The sequence below is a fragment of the Anabrus simplex genome, chromosome 8 (genome assembly GCF_040414725.1).
Source record: "Anabrus simplex isolate iqAnaSimp1 chromosome 8, ASM4041472v1, whole genome shotgun sequence".
Taxonomy (NCBI): Eukaryota; Metazoa; Arthropoda; class Insecta; order Orthoptera; family Tettigoniidae; genus Anabrus; species Anabrus simplex.
Genome location: NC_090272.1, coordinates 79,021,975 through 79,042,754, shown reverse-complemented (window position 1 = coordinate 79,042,754; position 20,780 = coordinate 79,021,975). Strand labels below are relative to the sequence as shown.

General features: G+C 39.2%; 1 long non-coding RNA gene across 2 annotated transcripts in view; it reads left to right on the top strand.

Moving 5' to 3' along the window:
- The window catches only part of LOC137501842 (uncharacterized), a 45,880-nt gene extending 25,503 nt beyond the window's left edge, over positions 1-20,377 (top strand). Inside the window, exon 3 of one of the 2 annotated variants that reach the window (XR_011018648.1) lies at positions 19,667-20,377. This is a non-coding gene — a long non-coding RNA (uncharacterized lncRNA). Of the gene's footprint in view, positions 1-3,917; positions 4,239-19,666 lie in introns of those variants that run through there. The other variant, XR_011018647.1, reaches the window with a different exon arrangement.
- The last annotated feature ends 403 nt before the right edge of the window (positions 20,378-20,780 follow it).

Below are 20,780 nucleotides of genomic sequence, written 5' to 3'. Positions count from 1 at the left end.
TATGACCGTAAAACCTTTCATGCGAAAATGAAAATGAGATTTTAACCACGTTTCGCTCAAGAAAATTACCGCAGGATCAAAAGAATTTATTAAACTCACTAATTCATGCTTCTTATTTAATATGCTCCGACAATTCCATTGCAGGATCCGCATGTTTTACTTAACAGTAGGGGGAGGTCCCACAACTTGAACAAGATCATCATATAATGATTTTAACTCTTTCTTCCATATGCCAGTTGTATCAATTGTTGCGATTACATCTGCAAATCTGTTAAAGAGAGGTCGACATAGTTCATTAACGTTAACGTTTGATTTACCCTGTAAAGCCATGACAGAGGTAGATGACGATATTGGCGCGTGGGGATCCGAAGTTTGCCCTTGAGAACTTGGCTTCAGTGATGTAGAGGCGGTCTCGGTAGGAGGAGCAGGTATCAAACGCACTAAGGGAGTACCAGAATATTCTGGAACCGTTTTCGGGTTACTTAGTAAATGCAGATATGATGCCCTATCATAACCTGGGGTGACAGGTGGGCGGGGGGGGGTTATTAACCACCATAGTAAATTTACGCTTTCGAGGTTGAGTTTCTTCCGATGGAGTTGATCTAGTGGGTAAAGGAGGAAAATGTTGGGGTATCAGAAGGGGGTTAGATAGGGACTGTAATGGGGCAAAATAGTTTTTCACTTCAAAATATGATTTGTTTTCAACACTCATAATGCGTTTAATTTCTTTTTGTTGTTTGTGGATTTCACAATGTTCTGCTCCCGCAGGATGATTTCCGCCACAGTTAGCACATTTAACGACTTGGTGAGTGCAATCTTCAGTAGAATGAGTAAGGGAACACTTACCACATCTCGGCTCCCTAGAACGACAATTAGAAGCGGTGTGTCCGTACCGCTGACATCGTTTGCATATTAAAGGAGAAAATATGTAGGCCTGAACCTCTATCATGACTTTAAAAATAGACACGCTTTTCGGAAGGTGTTGACTCTCGAATACAACCTTCACAGTACCTGTAGGGATATATTCAGTTTTTCCGTCTTTAGATGAACGTCTATTTAGACGTTGTACTTTCACTACAGGATAAGGTGAATCTAAATAGGTGAGAATGTCAGATTCGGAAATAGTAGTGTCTACTCCCCTTATGACCCCTACTCGCTGAATATTCGAAGACGGAATAAAAGCTTTCAATTTCTTTTCTGCAAGAATGGGATGAGAAAGAAAGGCGTTTGCAGCCTTACTAGACATAAAAGTAACTTGAATTCTATTACGTCCCTTCCTATGTATGGCCTTGACTTCACCAATTTGCCTCTCGTAGAAAATCCGTCCCAATGCCATAGGGTGAATATGTCCTATTTTATTTGTAGAGTCAATCGATTCAACAAATACTATGTAAGGGCCAAGATGAGTGGTAGAATAGGTAGATACAGGAACTTGAGGGCGCTGATCCGAATCACATATTGTATCTTGAGAACTGTCTCGTTGAGTAACAGTATTACTAACGTCCATGGGTAAATCCTTACGCACGGCATCTTTAGCAATATCAGGAGGTCGGCCTAAAGGGCCACCACCACTATCTACAGACATAATAGTCCAAAAGGAATTACCCTATACTAGCACCAGAACAACCACAAAAGAAATTTACTAGGATACAAACACAAACATAAAAACACTCTACTTATCTACAAACAGGAAAAAAGCCGCTGCACCAGTGACCGGAGCTAGACGTGTACACCGCACAACAGCCGAACACCGAATGAGGACGCCGACTCACATCGGCAAGCAAGCGAGGAGCAGGCCAGTTTTGCCTGGTAGGAGGACTGCGCATGCGCGACCAACCAGAGCTAGGAGAACGCCCCACGGCTTACATTAGCATAAAACGGGAAATCGAGCATTGAATTGACACAGATATTCTAGGGCTCACAGGCCAGTTCAAAATGTTTATAAGGGGGAGGCTCACATTATTTAATATCGTCTCAATGCTAGACATATTAGAGTAAGAAAACCCAGTCATTTGTACCCTCACTCATACCTGTGTATACACACTCATTCACAACCACTCTCACACCTGCACGCATACACATTCGCCCACATTCAACTGTACTTGCACACATCATTTTGAAATTCTAATTTATACAGGTTATATACATAACATACCAGTATCTATTTACATATACATTTTCTTTACTGCGTGGAGGAAGTGAGGAAAAGGAAGCAGTTTTACTTCAACAGTGCGCTTCATGATTGCTAAGTCGAATGAAATCGGAATTCTTGTTTGTTCAACCTTTTAAGGAACGCCGTAATATCACGCAACATGCAGTGTGCGGGAAAACAGAATCCGCGAACACTGGCGATGCCGACAGTTGACGAAAAAACGTGGCAAATATAATAAATTCGTAGGCACCGAACAATATTGACATGCCGGTGAAACTGCATTGCTTTATTTTAATGCGAGCCCAAACGGTCTTATTGTTTTAAAGGAGAAATTGCCAGCCTGGAAATCGTACAGTGTGAGGGATGGGGGTCATAGTAGTGCGTTGCCATGCACATGGAAGCGAGATACCGTCCTTTATTCCCCCGTCATAGGAAACTTCGATAAGACACGATGTTTTAAGAGCGTCCGGCACTTTCCATGCCAGTACAAAGCATCTATAATAAAAATGCAAACAGCAAAGAAATCCAAAAAATGATGCATTTGCACAGGGGAACCGGCATAATTTATCCTCGTCTTTGAATTGTGCGATTTTTTTTCTTTCGTTGCGTGAGGTTATGTTTGTCAGTGATTTATCCAAGTGCATTATTTGAACATTGTAAATGCACCTTGTTGGATACATTTCGGAAATAGTTTCTTCCATAGCATTTGAAAGGTTTAAACTGTGAATCGAGGTGATTGCATGTATTAATGGGTCTTAGAATGCTTCGTGACGCGGCAAGTGTTTACATTTCTGAAGTACGAGAGAAGTGCCATGGCGGGAAATCGTACAAGGATAGTCATAAAGGCATCGGGTACTTTCTGTGTAAATACAAGGCATATAAAATGCATACAGTATAGTAATCCAATTAATAAAGCACTTGCACATGGGAGCGAGCATAGATTTCTCCTCGTCTTTGAATCGTGCTTTTTTTTTTTTTCTTTCTTTCTTTCTTTCTTTCGTTGCGTGAGGTTATGTTTACCAGTGAGATATCCGAGTATATTATTTGAATACTGTAAATGCACCTTCTTGGATACATTTTGGAAATAGTTCTTTTTTCATGGCATTTGAAAGGTATAAACTGTGAATCAAGGTTAAATGCATGCTATAACGGGCCTTAGAATATTTTTTTAACGCGGCAAGGGTTGGTACTTCTGAATTGCGAATTGGCGGTTAATTCGAAATCACGTAATTCGAAGTCCGATTTTTGAGTCCCAACGACTTCGAATTAACGAGGTTTTACTGTAAATGGTCCGTTATTGGACATTATAAATTTTCCAGCTAACTCATTCCTGGTTGCCGGCGTTTCGCCCTCGTGCTAGGCTGGGCTCATCAGTTGGTACCTATAAATTTACTCATTCGGGACAAATATTACAGATTCCCTATGGGAATCAACATCTGTATTATCTGATGGCCAAGCAGGCATCAATTTTTAGTAGTGAGACAGAGTGTCTCATAGTGCATTGGCACTGCCGGTGGCTACAATTGGCCTACGCAGTGGCCTCCACGGTATGCACTAGCCATGCGTCTTGGTAGGTGTGCTAGGTACCAACTGATGAGCCCAGCCTAGCACACGAGGGCGAAACGCTGGCAACCAGGAATGAGATAGCTGGAAAATTTATAATGTCCAATAACGGACCATTTATATTGGTATTATGACTTCACCATTTCTCATTTACAAAACTGTGCACATGTTTTGCTCATTCTGTCAAAACGTTTTGTTTCAGTTACAGGTATAATTTGCTTATGAAAGAAGAAATACAGAGGTGTTTCCTCGCTCTTATGCTATTCACATGCAAATGCAGTGAAGCTGTGAACTGTTGAGTGTTCGCTTACTCAGACCCTCCACACACAGGACCGTTCTCTCTGCAATAAAAGGCACTGCGTATGCCTTGCTATGTATTTTTATTTAATGTTTTTATATACCTGTATGTTTGTTTGAGCAGATTGCATTTGTAATCCTCGATCTCTCTGTAATAATGTAAAGTATATGGTATTTTGTTTTGTAAATCAAATGTTTCTTTTTAAATATAATAGTGTTTATCTGATATGCTGTGTGTAAGTCATTTTCGTCAGTTCTGTTAGTGTCATTGAACTCGTTCTGAAAGTAAATTCCAAATTGATGTTTTGGCCAATTTTGGTGCTGTTTACTGATTTCACTTGGAAGCACAAACATCCAACCAATCCCAAGCTGCCATTCATATTGATTTATGTCGGTAGCGCACAATCTCAAAACCTGGTTGCCAGCTTTCATTTATACATTCCCCATGTGATTAAGCTATCTTGCTCGGCGTGTATGGGTTTTATGTTGCCACAAAAACTAAAAGGTTCACAGTTTCTGAAGCAGATAACCTATTAGCTGAAGCCATGGTGAATGTTCATACCAATGATAGGAGGAAAGTTGTGCGCCATATACAAACAGTAAATGAAATGAAATGGTGTATGGCTTTTTGTGCCGGGAGTGTCCGAGGACAGTACAAACAGTAATATGTGAGTAGTGAAGCACTGCTACAAAAGTTTAGTTATCTATATGGGAGCTGGTGATATTGACAGTGATACATCATTTGAGGGTTCAGTGATTCTGAGATCAGTAGAATGTTCCCTTTACAAAACATAACTTCTTATGGGAATAATTTTTTGATTTTCTCATTCTTTTAACCCTTAATAATTTACTTTTCCTGTTATTAGTGTCGGATGTGGGTAGTAAGTGCATACAGAATCTTTTAAGTATCTGCGAATTTGTTTTCACTCACGATTCATTAACTTTTCTGAGTACAGTATTACATTTTACAGGGACTGTGTGCCACGGTCGTATTCTATCAACTGTTATCCCAGCAGTAGAGCACTGGGGACATAGGTAAGGTGTTGGTCACATGGTATACGAATTGTCGGTTTGGAAGTAAAGCCATATAGAGGGGATAAAGGTACCTGAACTTGTTTCAAGACTATTTTTGTAGATTCATATCAAAGAAACTATTTTGCCGAGGGAATTGGTTGTGTGGTTAGGGTCGCGCATCTGTGAGCTTGCATTCTGGAGATAGTGGGTATACATAGAGTATTGACTTGCGTATTAGACCCTCCCTTTTATTCACTTTTACAGCCAAAAAAGTAAGGGGGGGTCCAGTATGCAATAACCTCAAATTTTGTGCAGTGAACACATGGCTTCTAGGCTATAAATTATACTTGTAAACATTCTACACTATTCCTTAACAAACTTATGAATGTATTTGAGTTATACTGGCTATATTCTTTGGAAGGCGGTATTTCTATAATATAAAAATAAAATAAATGGTGAACGACTTTTAGGCCTACATATAAAGTAAATATATATCTAGGGACCTGAAAAATTAGCATCTATTTGTTTCCAAATTAGCATCTTTTTTTAATTAGCATTTGTTTACAGAGTTAAAAATAATCGCATGGTATTATTAATTTTAACGATTCCAAGTTTATGAAGTGCAATTATTGTCCTTGGTTCACACAATACATATTCATTGTTCAAATGAAACCATTGTCAGTACTTCGGCATTGCTTTTTTTCAAATTGCACCGTCTATAACCACTGTGTTGTAATGAGACAACACGTGCTCGCTATCTACATTGTTTGTTGGGGTCCACAACAACTCAATACAGTATTTAGCAAATATGCGAACTCTGTCTGAGCTACAGTTAATGCAAGCATGACGTCACATTTTTCACATTCGTTCATCTGGGTTTGAATTGCATGTTTCAGAGAACAGTAACCAGACCAGATATAGTTTCGTGAGAGATCTGTTACTCCAAACAATTTCTCAAGCTCATCTAATTTATCAGTGTTATTTAAAATTATATTTTTTGGATACAAAGCTTGAGAAATTGACACAAAATGCTTGTGGTTGGGGTCTTTAGCTTTCAATTTGGCTAGCTTGCACTGTGAAGAAAGAGCAGCTATGAAAAATGTGTCTCTACATGCAGCCTGCAGTAGAGGAGTGAGCTTAATCAAACCATCATTAGTTGCCACAGAAAAATTCCCCTCACAAATGAAGGTAAAACTGGCATCAAGGCTATGCAGTTTGGGATAAAGGAGATGGTAGGTAGGATACAGAGACCCTTCAAGTTCAGTAAGGAGGTCAACCAATTCAGCTGCATGATCTGTGACAAAAACCATGTGGCAGTGAAGCCTATTCGCTTCTCGGTCACTCAGATCAGTCAGGTACTTAATATAACAGTTGTTGATGTCTTTCATGTCAGACATCTTGAAAAATGTAACATCAGTAAAGTAAGCACTCGAATGGAAGACAGCTATTCCATCAGGTTATGACAGGTGCAGGAAAAAGCTTTGCTTCCTTTGAAGCACCATACTTGGATGTTAAGAATTGTAAATATATATTTTCGCTTTCTTGTGTTCAAAAATGCAGACTTTACCATCACAACCACATGATTTAAATCTGTCATCACTGCGACCCAACTATTGCCAACCAAGCTGATCTTATTTGCCCAGCACTGTACATTAGGGTGTCCCTTAAAAGGGCCTTTTTTTTTTGTTGTTGTTGTTGAAACGCATACCCTGTTATTGTGTTTATTTGTCTATTAGTTACCCAAGTACAGAATTTCAACTTCCTACATTAATTTTAACCCGTGCCGAGGGGACCTAAAAGTTTTAGAAAATAGCTGCATAAAGTGTCTCTTAAATGTAGTTGGAGATCACTCAAAACAATTATTTTAGAGAAATATAAATGAAAACAGAAATTTATATAATGCTTTTCTTGTAAGCAACAAAAATATACAACTTTTATAGTTATTCATTTGGATATTACCTCTTCAAAATCTCTTTTTTTACAGTCTGAGTAAATTTTTGTATGTTCTTGCACACAATGTAATTAGAACTGCTTCTGTTCTTCATCTGTGGTAATCAAACCATGAATGTCTGTCATTAGTTTAACAGCTCTTTCAGCTGTGTCATAATTGCTTTTATGGTAGAAACCACCTTTTTAGCGTCCATAAACGCCACGTTGTCTTTCCATGAAGATACAATTTCCTGAAGGAAACCACTGTCAAGTTTCAGACGTGAAAATAAATCTTTACTCTTGACAGAAACAAAATCACTCAAAAATTTCCCTGAAACAAGATAAAAAAATACTTGTAGTGCCTATAAATAAAACAAATAAGTTCTAAATTAAATACCAGATTAAACACTACTAGTCTACTACTTACCATATAGAGAGCTAGACAGCCAGACATCTCTTCTTTTGATGGAACATATCTCTTCCTGGAAGCACCAAAGTTTTCTGTTTGTAAGTTTTCTACAATGTTTCCTTTGGTCTGCTCATCAACTTCATCATCAAAAATTGAAAGGATGGCTGTTTCCTCTGACAAGTACCACAAGTTTTGACTGAACTTGTTTAAAGCCGCATTGGAAATCAACTTGTCAACTTTCTCGTAATCTTTTAAGGTCTCTAAAAAACAAAAATATTGATTCGGCGCTTATATCGCCAAACTAGATCCAAGTTAGGGCTTCACGTTAACTGCCACAATGAATAAACAAACATCTTGTAAAGCTTATTTGTCCTTAGCGCTCATTCTAAACTGGGACTGCAGTAAACACATTTTTGAGGAGTAAATAGCTCTTGTCATCCATCGTGCTTGATGCTTTGCACCAGGAGGTCTGATTTTTATTTTATTTTTAATGTGTCCACTCAGAAAAACAGCGAGCTCAATGAGCTCGCGTTAATCATCTCGTACAGTCGATTTTGCCAGCTCATTGTTGAAAAACGTCACCAATTCAATAATATTTGCCTCGCAGAGATGTTGTTGGACAAATTCAATGCACGGTTCGATGGCACAGGATTAATATTCTTCCAGTTGTCTAAACTTTTTGAATAGCGGAATATCAGGACTGCTAGTGATTTGTTGGATCTTTGATTCAAACACACTTTTGAGCACCAGTTCATAAATATGATGGCGGCAAGGAAAGAGTAACAACTCTCTTTCTAGTTTTTGCTCTAAAAGCACACAAGCTCCGTTCAAGCATCCTGTATTAGATGCTGTTGTATCACAGCACATTATTTGTACCTTATCATTCAGGTTCCAGTCATGAAGGGCATTTGATACTGCTTTCGCTTGCTCTTTGTCGGAAGAGTTGTCTAACTTCGGCACAGCAAGAAGTTGTTCTTCCTCGTCATATGAAATAACAATTGGTAGGCGTTCTTCTTTAGATCTTCTTACGTCCAGAGCAGGTAACAATTTTCCATCCCAATGAACAGTAACTACTTCGGGCACGTTATTCTGAAAATCGGATTTAATGGGTCCCGCTCTATCTTTTCTCATTTGTTTTTGAATGCGTTGAAGAGAAGATTTATTGATCAGGTAATTGTCAGAACTAAAACCAAGTGCTTCTACTACAGACTGAATTACATTATATAAACAGAATCTCTGATGCTTAGTTGACATCTGTCTAAAAGTTGCAACTAATTTAGATGTGATAAAATCTTCCTCTTCTTGTCGACGTAGCTAAAGAACGTACAGATTGAGATGTGGATGGCAGAGATTCTTCCAGGCTTTCTTCAGAGCTTGTAGATTGTTCTTCTATGTCTTCATGTGTATCAAAGGTCTGTAAAGTTGTAGATTCCAATGAGCTCTGCGAGTTTTCTCAGCCTGGCCCTTTCTTCATTTTCAGCCAACTTTTTGTCAACACCCGTTAGGCATTCTCTTTGCTTTTGCAAAAATATTTTATCATCTTCGATTTTTATTCTTTCAAAAACATCAGCATGTGCGATATTGAATAAATTATGTAATTCAAGTTGAAAGTTCTCCTCGCGGCACCTATGTAAATCCTGAATCTTCTTGCCATATTTTTGCAGTTCTCGCCAGACCTGATAAAGATCCACGAACTTCTTAACACAATTAGGCACAGCTCTGGTAGGTATTCTAGCATTTTCCCAGAATATATTGCACTCACAAATGACAAGATTTGCACTTTCTCTAACAGTCAACTTGTTGAAAAATAGAACTCCGAGATCTTGATGATTAGATGGTAATTTTGCGCCTGTTATTTGGTGATTTACTTCACCAACCAAGAAAATACTTTTTTTATTGCTCCTTAGTTCCACTGACATCTTCGAAATATAAAACAATCCACGCTAGCTACCCGATAAGTGAAAACTAAGTGACAATAACAATGAGAACGCGCCACTCTTGTGACGCAACTCGTATGGACATGTTTGCGTGCGAGTCGGCATGGGTTGCACTGTTCTAAATAAGGAAAAAAAAATTTTTTGGGGTGTTTTAGGCCCAAATGAATAAAACAATAACCTATGCATTGCAAAATTAAAATTTTGAAAAATAAGGGACACACTACTGTACATGCATTAAATGATCCCCTATGACCACACTAAATGTTTCATAACACCGGGTCATGTACGGGGCACTGTCCCTAACAAAGACTTTAACTGCATCATATAGTACACTGTAACTGCACAGAGCTTCTAAAACGGCACGAGAGCAGTTTGTAGCATTTCCTGCATCAAGATAGTTCACAAAAACACAGCTCTCTTTTCAATCCGGCTGGGACTTGGAATATGATGATAAAAACACAACGGCCCATTCTATCTGTAGTTTCATCACAGAGTATGTTGATGTTCTTCCCAACCAGAGCCTCTACTGTTCTTTTCTGGTGGTCAGATGCAACGTTTAGAAAGGAAGAAAGACCTCAAATTATAACAAAATAATTTAAAATTACTGGATCAATTGGGTACGGATAACATAGTTCAATATGGAAATCGTACTCAAATTCGGTATCCTTCAATTTTTAAATGTTAAACAATTAATTTATTGAAACCACCTATTCAATACTAGTACTACCTAGTAATACTTATTCATTACTAGTATTGAATAGGTGGTTTCAATAAATTAATTGTTTAACATTTGATAATTGAATTTCAATACGGTCAGAATGAAAGTATTTGCTTGTAATCCTTCAATTTTGCAAGAGCTTCTTAGGGAATTTATCATAGAGACAACTCACTAATGGCAACCAAAGTTCTCATAGATGAAGCAAGCCATCGCGGTGAAGGCGGTGGAATTCCGCATCATCGACCTAAGCCTTTTGTCATTCATCATAAAGAGTCTTTGGCAACTTCGGGCATAGAGGTGAGAATCGTGGAGAAAATTAACCAGCAGATACAGTCCATCTTGGATAATGTTCACATATTGGTTAGAAATGAACTGAAAGAGACGACCCAACAACCGTCTGTATTTTATAATCTGTATTATGAATCAAGCCCTCTGATGAGTAATTCATCAAACAAACATGAAATGGCCATTGAAAACACGGAGTATGCTACAGTAACAAGTCGACAGCAACCTGACAGGCTCATCAGAAATGAATGTGTGACCCAAAGTAGCAGATACCAGTTAAGATCTGCTAATCAAGAGCTTCGCCCCCTGCCCCCAGCCAAAATAGGGAGGGGGAATAACAATGGTGGAAAACTCAAATCGGCACCAAGACTATACTGGATGTACATCGGACATCTAGATGAAGAGTCCACGGAAGAAATCACCTCTTATGTGGCAAAAAAGGGCATTAATAGCGTCAAAGCTTGCTTCTCTATTCGAACAAGAGGTAGGAACAAAGCGTTCAAAATAGCACTTCTGGAGAAAGACGAAGAAATAGTTGACAATGAAACTTTCTGGCCTAAGGGGGTTACTTTTCGCCCCTTTGAGTTTTAACTCTGAAATCAGGTTATCTTCAATATCTACCATTACAAGAGGTCATTCGGTGCGTAGATCACCCAGCAACAAATTCAACAACCAATATCTGTAAATGCCACAGATTAATGACTTGGAATGTAGAAAGGTTGAAGAATGTATTGGCCTTGACCCCCTGGCACATATTTCTAGAGAATGACGTATTGCTCTTCACAGAAACTTTCAGCATGGAAGAAATAGACATTAATGGCTTCTACGGTACTCACTCTGTAGTCAAGAAAGGTGTCAGGCCGCCCCTCAGGCGGATTAAGCTGCTACATAAAGCCGCACCTACAGCCTATCAGTCAAATTATCTGCACATTCAACACTTTAATAGTAATCGTTAATAGGATGAACATAATAGGAGTGTACTTCACGCCCAATACAGATCCTGAGGTCATAATAGATGAGCTAGGGAAGACACTGGAGAACACAGATAATAACAAACCAACCCTGTTACTTGGTGACCTGAACTGCCGCGTAGACAAATGGGATACAAAGTCTCAAGCGATAACAGACTTTCTTCTAGACTATCAGCTAAGGCTACTAAACAGGAAGAACGATTACACATACATTGCACCAAATGATAGGAGCACAATTGACTTAATCTTCTCAAATGCACAGGTGACGCGGCGAAAAAGAAGCAATCAGAAAACGCCTTCCAGTAATAGCGGAAATACAATAGTAATTGAACACTGCGTCAGTCTGGAGAACCCCCTAAGCAGAGAGTCTCTACACGTATAGATGAGGAAAGATGGCAAAAGGGCAGAGAATTAATTCCTACAATCATGCATATGATAGGGCTGGGGAACCTGGATGGAGTGACAGCAGCATTGAATGACACAATTCGACACGCTTCCACTATATTACTTTCATTTGATCGCACTGCAAAGCCATGGTTTGATAAGGAATGTTCCATCATGAGACAATCAACGTTACATTTACTTCACTCTGCTAGGGTATATGGTTTGGACGCGCTAGCGAAATATGCTGAGGAACATCGGAAATATAGAACTCTACTAAAGGAAAAGAAAACAAATTATGATTTATATATAGAACAGAAGTTATTATTCGAGGCAGAAGCGAAGCCTTATAAAATCTTAAAGTACTCAAAGAATCAGGCATCAACTCCTCTTGTAAACATGTCGCAATGGGAGTCGCATTTTCGTCATCTTGGAGAAACGAACATAAGAACAAGCGGCTTCATTCCACAACTGACAAACATCCAAAACGCGCCCAATCACAACAGAGGAGGTCAGCCAACTTATAAGCAATGGGAAAAATAACAAAGCGGCTGGACCTGATGGGATTTACATAGAACATTTAAAAGACACACTCCATGACCTGCTAGATCCGCTAACATGCCTATTCAATGAATGCTTAAAACGTAAGTCAATTCCAGAACAATGGAGGAAGACACTCATAATTGTGATCTACAAAGGAAAAGGGAAGGAGGAGGATCCAAACTCTTACAGGGGAAATGCCCTGAAAAATGTTATGTTCAAAACCTCTAAACTCCTAAGACAGATGGAACAAAGTCTACATGCTAACATAACATCGAATCAATACGGCTTTACCCCGGGGAAATCAACTCTACAGACTGTGCAGGATCTTCTGCAAGAAATAATAAGGACCTTAGCGCAACCTTTTAGACCGCTGTATGCATTCTATATATACTATTCTAAGGCATTTAACAGTATTAATAGAAGGGTACTGATTCATAACATTAGGCACTTCCAGTAGTGAATTACAAGCATTGAAATCGATTTTAAGTGTGGACTATATAACAATCTATGATGGCATCACCACGACGAGGAGTATCACTCAAACCTCGGGTGTTCTACAAGGGGATCCGATGAGCCCAGTTCTCTTTAACGTAATGACCTCGGATACTGAGCAATTTATAGAATCGAGATCAGTCAAACTGCTTATGTATGCGGATGACATGGTCATCCTCTCAAGATACTGTGAGGACCTACAAACTGCCATGGAGAACATTAGGGTATGGGCGAAAGATAATTCTATGGAAATAAATAGTTGCAAAACAAAGGCTATGAAATTTAGAAGGGAAGGAAGGATATCTAACATGGATCAACTAAAATGCAGAGGAGAACCTTTAGAATTCGTATCCATTTTCAAATACCTGGGTGTCGTACATTATTACAAACTACTGGAAGTGCTTTCTCCCTACATGTACAGGAGCGAGCTACGGCAGCAACGAAAGTCTCTTACGACATCCCCAAACTCTAAAACATATCCTTATCAACAACAATGAAACTATTCAAAATTAAAGTTATGCAGACTGCCACATATGTTATTCAGTTGATTTGGCCTTACTTGACGGTGAACAACCTTAGGAAGCTAGAAAGCGTCAAAGCGAGATTTATTAAGAGAGCTCTCTCAATATCAAAATTTTCAAGAAATACCTGCGCCTATAAAATAGCACAGGAAACATTCTTCATGGAAAACATAAAGCACATTTTTGATCTACCGGAAACGCATGCATATAAAACTATCATCGAGGAGAGATGGGAAAAAAGCCGACGAGATACCCCAAGAAATAATGGAGACTGATGCAATGAAGTCAGAAATTTGGAAGGGACCGAATTTCAAGCTTCGTCATCTATATACACGATTCGCTGTCCACGGGTTTCATGGAAGGATCTGCCAGAATGAGGCATTCCATGAACCCAAGGAGGATTGCGTCCGCAGGAAATGCAATAATCCATGCTCTAAATACCATTTAGTGGAATGTGTAAACAGACCTCAATCTCTAATCACAGAAACGATAGAGTGGTGAAAAACTTAATTGTACCCATTGTGTTTAATAAATTAATTAATTCGTGACCAAGATGCTGATATAGCATTGTTACAGGAGGTTGCTACAGATGATTTAATTAATGTATTTGGGTATGAAATAATAGTAAATATCAACGAGACCAGAAGAGGTACAGCTATATATTGTAACAGGAAATGTCCGTACTTTAGGCTTGAAGAGCACGAGATGGTACGCAGGGCGTGTACGATACATTAAATTGGAGTGGTACAGAGCGCGAGAGGATTTGCTTTCAATGAAGTTCTAAAAAAAAAATTAAAACTATTTGTTTTATTGTGAAAAGTCAAGTTCATATCACTTCAGTACGGTAGAAGATGAATTGGGCGTGACCTTTCTCCGTCCTGTGGCTGGCGATGTACTGTGTTGTTCTGCTACTCCTATCGTCCTCACCATGGAGCAGCTCTCGGCACCAAGGAACCGCGTACACTCCAACGAGGGAACCTCTAGAAGATCTTGGAGGTCTGGGAGTTTGGTTCGCCAAGATCACTCATTCGGAAGAATAGCGTGAACATACGTATTTAAGCCCGTGGACATATTAGACGTCTTAGTCTGAGGTGTAGTTCCTGAACTGAAGAGAATAAATGCACTGATGCCGTATCGAATGTCAATGAAATCGAATGTTTCCTTAAGGCTAATAAACTGTTCACTTGAGAAAATACAAAAATTATCTTTCATGCGGCCGAATGTCAATGGAATCGAACCCGCAAATAAACTGGTCACTTGAGAAAATAAAGCAATTAACTTTCATGGGGCCGAATGTCAATGGAATCTGAACCCGCACTCTTTTAACGTGCATGACACTTGGTGCAAATTATTATATTGTTCACAAATAGTTCACTTAGGCTTTTACCATTCGAAGAATATAGCACAATTATGTGTAGAGTTCTACGGCTTTGCAATTGTTTTATATGTATTTACAAAGTGAATCTAACACTATTGTGATGCTATGAATCGCAATTACTTCACTTTCGTAGAAGAAGTTAAATGCTTTGCCTGTGAAATTCGTTCCGTTGACACGCACTGTCATGTTCACGTTCAAACACGAATAATAATGCTGGTAATGCTTTATAATGCTTTGATAGTGAAAATTACTTCCCTTCATTCCTAGTCCTGGGTTCGTTTAAATACACCGTGAAATTAGAAGTTAATTCACGCGTGGAGTTTTGATGTTTTCCTAATATTCAGATTTTACTTGAAAGATACAAGTCCTAATGCACTGTTCAATATTCTAAGTTCGCTATTTCAATCACTTTGAGGTAGCCTATTTAACACTTGAGAAAATACAGGTCTTAATGCACTATTCAAAATTCTAAGTTCGCTATCTACAGAAATACTTCAGTCACTTTGAATGCAAGTCCCAATGCACTGTTCAGTATCCTAAGTTCGCTATTAGCAGAAATATTTCAATCATTTTGAGGCATTTACCACTTGAGAACATACAAGTCCTAAACCATTGCTCCAGATTCTAAGTTCGCTATCTGTAGAAATGTTTCAATCACTTTTAGATATTAACCAGCTGAGAAAATACAAGTCTTAATGCACTGTTCAAAACTATTGAAATGTTTCAATCACTTCTCACCGTAACTTCGTTGACTGTAGACTTCGATTCCGTACTGGCACGTCGCGACACGAACTTCCACCGGCCAACCGTCCTGGTTCGACTGTGGGACAAGACTGTGTCGTGTTGAATTTTCGCTCCTCTTTTATAGCAAAGTCGTGGATATTGAAACTGTTTCATTTCTTTCAATATCTTCCTTAATCCGAGGTAGGTTTTAACGAAACTTGGTGGTGTTGGAAATATTAGAACGGTGTATACGGTGATGTTATTATTATGTTCGTATTGTATTTCCTGTACGGGTTATTTATGATAGAAAGTTTGGAATGTTCGATGCATGATGCAACTTAGCCTTGGCGAGTCGAGGCTGGCTCCTACGTCACTCGCAGCATGCTCGCTGTCGCCAGCTGGTCTCTTGGTGCGCGGCACGTATTTTAAGTTTGAAATACTTAAACTTTAATGCTGGACCAGCGTTCCTTGTACAATATATATATAAAAGATACAATTTCCCAAAAGAGATCCCGTATGTCTTCCCAGTTCCCGTAATATAAGCTTCAGCATAAAAGGATTTCTTATTGTAAATATGTATGCACCTTCTGGTTCCCAGGCGAGAGCCGAACGAAATGACTTCTATACCAGTGATATCATACATCTAATTAAAATCATTGAGATTGAATGGTTATTGGCGGGGATTTTAGAACGGGAGTTTTCAGAAATTTATAACATTAGCAATCCTAGTGAAAAGGCTCAAACTGATAGACACCTGGGAATTACAAGTATCATTCGACCCAGGCTATACTTATTATTGCCCTACTGGAGCATAGAGATTAGACCAAATATATGTCAGTCAAAGTCTGCAAGAGTATGTTGGGAATGCTGATGTGTGCCCCATCGAATTTTCGGACCATGCAGCATATATATGTAAAATAAAACAATCAGAGCTGGGAGTAGCTCGAGGAATGGGTGTATAGAATCTCAATACGAATATTCTCAACAATGAAGAAAGGAAGGAAAATTGTTTTGTGCGGTGGCAACTATGGAGGAAACATATTTCACTTTATAAAATGAGACTTGAGTGATGGTTATTTTATATAAAGCCCAATATAATCAAATTCATGAAACGGTTTAGTGCTCAGTATGATCGACAACTAAATCAAAAATCCGAATTATTTTGCAAGGCTTTTTACAAGGGCCTAAATTACGAGCAAGAGATCATCGAAATAATACTGATGAAATGTCATCATTGTACCATCTTATTCGCGAGAGTAAGCGAGGCAAACAAAAATATATTTCGAAAGTGACATCGTCAAGTGGGGAGTCTTCCGGGGATGTAAATATCATAAAGAACACCATTGAGCATTACTTTACACAATTGTATGAACAAACGAATGATGTCCTTATTGACAGCAGCAGTGCCTTTTTGATTCTGTTAGAGGAAGACTGACACATGTCCAACAAGGCTATCTTATCGAAGAATTGCAGGAGGAAGACATGTATGAAGCCATACAGCGAAGTCTAACAGATCTCCTGGAGTAGATAGCCTTGGAAGAGAATTCTACCTGACATTTTAGCCTTTATCAAGGAAGACCTTACGATAACCTTGAATGACGTGTTATATTTTCGACCAAATATAAAGTAAGTCGCCTAAAAGAGGGATTGATTGTACTGGTACCAAAAAGCCTAATCCTAAATGTAAAGACGATTACAGACCAATTATTCTGCTGAACTTCGATTACAAGTCACTAACCTGATGTCTTACACAGGGAATGAGCTTCCTTATGTCCAATGCTTTAGGTGCACACCAATCGTGTGGAGCTCTCGGTAGAAGCATTATACACTCAGTATGTGCAATATGAGACATTATCAGCGACTGTAGGGTAAGAAGGCTGTATAAACGACTAATATCTTTAGATTTCGATCACACATTTGACAGAGCGAATCATACCTATTTAATTGCTGTTCTACGTGCATTGGGACTAGACAACCGATCTATTCATATTCTATAACATTGTCTTCAGGGAGGATCTACGAAGTTCCAGTTTAATGGTTTTTCCACTAAGGCAATTTGCATAAAACAGGAGTACAACAAGGATGTCCGTTATGGATGTTATTATTTGTGCTATCTTGAATCACTGTTGAGTAATTTAGCATGTTTACGCGACAGAGAGATGATGGAAATCCTTGCCTTTGCTGATGATGTCACCATCATTGCGGACCGCAGAACAAACACACAAGATCTTCAAAATACTATCAGTGACCACTGCAATATATCTGGCGCAAAGCTAAATGTTAAAAAATCGTGTTTGTTAAAATTAGGAGTAAGCCATCTACGTGATAAACATTTGTTAAACTGGGCAACGGTGCAGAAAAAGGTACGGACTGTTATCATTAATGCAGAGAAATCAGTATATCAATACATACATAATCAGTAAACTGGAATACATGGGTCAAATCCTACCTCTTCCCCGGATATCGAGTATTAAGATAATGTCTGCTATAGGATGGTACATCTGGCAAGGTTCAATTCTAAGGGTGAATCGTGACGCTGTAACTCTGTCAAGACCTAGTGGTGGATTAGGACTCAAGGATATCAAGAATCATGTGACAGCCTTATTCATCAATCGACACATAAAATCCCTTATTGTTGAAGGTCATTCGTATTCTCAGGTTACAGCAGATGCTAAACTCCCCCTTACTATGATGTGAATTAATTAGCTCCTCATGCACGATATTTGAAATATGAAATGAGCTATCTACCACAAACTTGTATGAACAATGACGTGACGTCGAAAACAATTTATATGTTTCTGCAGAGTAGCCAATATGTAGCTCCCAGGATTCAGCAGTCTATTCTGATATGCAACTGGAACCGCATCTGGAGGAATATTACACATAGGGTTCTTCCCCTTGTTGCTCATGACATTGTACCGACAAATAGTAAACTGCATAATATTCGTTTGGCAGAAAGTTCACTATGCACCGTGTGTGGCAGAGGAGAAGACACTCTCCTCCATCGTCTGAATAATTCTACCCGTGTTACGCAAGCTTGGCGATACGTGACGTACATCATCAAACGGACTGCTCGATCCCGACAGTTTGAATATCACCGGAATGGAACAACTTCAGCTCATTTTACATCTGTGCTAGTGTTAGTGATTGCAGTGTACGTGCATAGTGTTCAAAACCCATGGAACTTCGAACTTTCGACATCATAGTTTGTGTCCACATATCCAAGATGGTATTGGTCAAATTTTACCGTCACCAAAAGCTAAATATTGAACCATACTGTTCATGGCGAGAAAGATTATATTTAACGCAACTATAGTATTGCACAATAGGACACAACGATTATTGGCGCGAAGCCATATTGAACACGGGGGCTTGGCTGCAGTCCGATAGAACGGGCGTGGCATCATATATGTGATAGAGAAGATTTTGTCAGAGTGAGACAGGAATATGTGGATTTTGTTTTCGGAACCACAATGCCACCTTGACGAAACTAACAGCGGCAAAAACTAGGCTTGTCACTTCGAGGGAATCGAGCCATATCTACTCTCCCTCGGGGTTCTTAGAGAAGATAAAACGACAGGAATGATTGATCCTCAGAATTTTCGGAATATCATGATGTGTCTTGTGACATTAATAAGTAATGTGTTCTATAATACAGTATTAACGCGCACACCGTGGAAAACAGTCAAGAGTATTTCTTGGTGAGTCCCATAGCGTTGCGTGTCTTGATGCTCCCTATAAGAACTGAGTGATCTGGAGGGAGGTACCTCATTCTGTAACAAGATTTACTTCTGTGTGTGTCGTGAGTATGTCGGTTTGTTCGAGAAATTTCGCCATAAACTTTGCATAGGGCAAAGACTCAGCTTACCTTAGTGCGGTTGCGCAGGTATTTATTCGGCTGATAGGTGATTTATAAACTTATTAGGGACCAGTTCAATCGAACGATTACGTTGAAACATTTTAGAGGTGGTCGCGGGTGTATAACTATTTGGCTGGAGATAATGCCGTATGCATAGACTTCATGATAAAAGCGGTACGGGGAAACCATGTAAATATAGAACAATGTGCGGTATAGCTGGAGATATTGACACGAGCAATTAATATTGTTATCGCCAGACTAACATATGTGTGTAGTTGAGAAGGAGGTAATAACAATTTGTTCAACAGATTAGGCTATTGATTTCGGCCGAAAGTTGAAGTTAGCCAATACACGAGTTCGTGCGCGGTTAAGCAGTCGACAGAGAACAATGATACTTAGCTTTGCAGACAGCCAATAACTGATTTTATTCCTGTAAGAGTTAATAGGAGTATCTGTAGCGCAGTGCTATCAATTAATTAGGCATTTGATTGCAGTGAAGACCTGTATCGATTTCAAGAGCTGATAAAGCACGAGACCTTCCTACCTTTACCTCAAGAAGACGACCTCACGATGGAGCCATCCATGGAGACGGGACCAAGAGGATCAACCCAGGACGACAGCATCATCACGACGGGCTAAAAAGGAGTAGCCATATCCTGACGGAGGAAGCAGAGAGTCATCAGCCGTGAGATAAGTGAACAGGTGTTTTGGCATATGTTAGGGGTAGTAATGATTTCGGAGCTAGCTAATCGTTTTGTTATGTTGGTAAGAAGTTAGTTAAGCCCTTCTGGCAACCTTGTAATATACCTAAGATGTTGATTAAGCCCTCCTAGCAACCTTGTAATATAGCTAACAGATTGAGTAAGCTCTTCTGGCGATTAGTTAATTTCCACAGGAGTATTGCATGTGGGAATTGTATTGTTAACTATGCTTTACGGGAAAGGAGGGAGATAGGTATAGTATAGGATTGTCACTAGGGAAATATTCCAGTTTATTCTTTATGCGTGTTAATGTAATCAGTTGAACCGTAAATGTCTTCAAAATGGAAAGTTCTGCTGCTTTAAGTTGATGTACGAGAAGGTAGTAAAAATGTTAGTTAATTTAACGTCAGGATTTGCACGATTTGCGTACATGATTTTCAGTGACTTGGCCTATGCTGTGTGTAGGTTGTAGCAACGTCGGGACAGAAAGGATTATCTAACATTTCCTGTAGAGCTTTCTACCACTATGCACTCGACTTGCACCTGGGACTTAAGTACGAAATGTTATGCCGTATGGAAGATCATTTATAGCGTTTATGATGAACTGATACATGACAGTACTGTTATTTAATGGAGTAGACCCGAGAAGAGGTCAGGCGGTGAAGCCTTTATGTTGATGAGAAAGAGTGATCCATTGTGTTTTGGAGAACGCCTTTGCTAACCTATGTATACCTCTTATAGGAGCGGAAGATTTAAAGTCCCCTTCCTGTCGAGACAGCATCAGCTGAGTGTGGAACTAGGTTGAGAGAAGTGTGTGTTTACATTTTTGTTGGTCAGGGCGAGCTTCCCACTCCACTCCCTCCAGCGGTCAATGACATAGCTGACACCCCAGACAAGGAGAGATATT